Here is a 963-nt window from a genome sequence, read left to right on the forward strand (position 1 = left end):
CTCCCTCGTGTTGCCTCCACTCCTTCCAGCCTCTGCCGCCTGTGGCTGCATTGTAGCCATTCGTTCTATTTGTCTCCATGTCGGGACTAGTTCCACTAATGTAGGCCTCGTGCGCCTCGTGCCAGCCCAGTTTGCGCGTCCTGTGCCGTGCTTCTGCCTCACAGCTTCTGTTGACATTTTGCCACCCTCTCGTATCGTCAAGCCAAACTGTTCCTGTTGTCCCCATACGTGCGTCTACTTTGTCTAGCTTCCTTCTCCGAGCACCTAAGCCACCAGGTCTGCTCACTTCATTCACCACCATCCATTCATGTGTGCGAGCATGCGTGACTACTGCTTCCACGTTAATATCAGCGACTGCACTTATCCAGATTCGAACTGGAGACCTCCCGCTGTTTCGCCCCGAGACGTGTTGGGTCCACACCGCCCAGCCATCACCACACACCCCACCTGCCACACCCACCCTTGTGCACTGTTGTTTCACATTTTCATATGTGCATGTTGCCTGACCTATTTGCAATGCAGACACGAGCAGGGAGCCATGTTGCCAGCCCTCACAGTGCCTTCAGTGCCCCTGCACGCACGCCTGGACAAGGCGGGTGGGGTCCACACCGCCCAGCCATCACCACACACCCCACCTGCCACACCCACCCTTGTGCACTGTTGTTTCACATTTTCATATGTGCATGTTGCCTGACCTATTTGCAATGCAGACACGAGCAGGGAGCCATGTTGCCAGCCCTCACAGTGCCTTCAGTGCCCCTGCACGCACGCCTGGACAAGGCGGGTGGGGTCCACACCGCCCAGCCATCACCACACACCCCACCTGCCACACCCACCCTTGTGCACTGTTGTTTCACATTTTCATATGTGCATGTTGCCTGACCTATTTGCAATGCAGACACGAGCAGGGAGCCATGTTGCCAGCCCTCACAGTGCCTTCAGTGCCCCTGCACGCACGCCTGG

The sequence above is a fragment of the Chlamydomonas reinhardtii genome, chromosome 11, assembly GCF_000002595.2.
Source record: "Chlamydomonas reinhardtii strain CC-503 cw92 mt+ chromosome 11, whole genome shotgun sequence".
Taxonomy (NCBI): domain Eukaryota; kingdom Viridiplantae; phylum Chlorophyta; class Chlorophyceae; order Chlamydomonadales; family Chlamydomonadaceae; genus Chlamydomonas; species Chlamydomonas reinhardtii.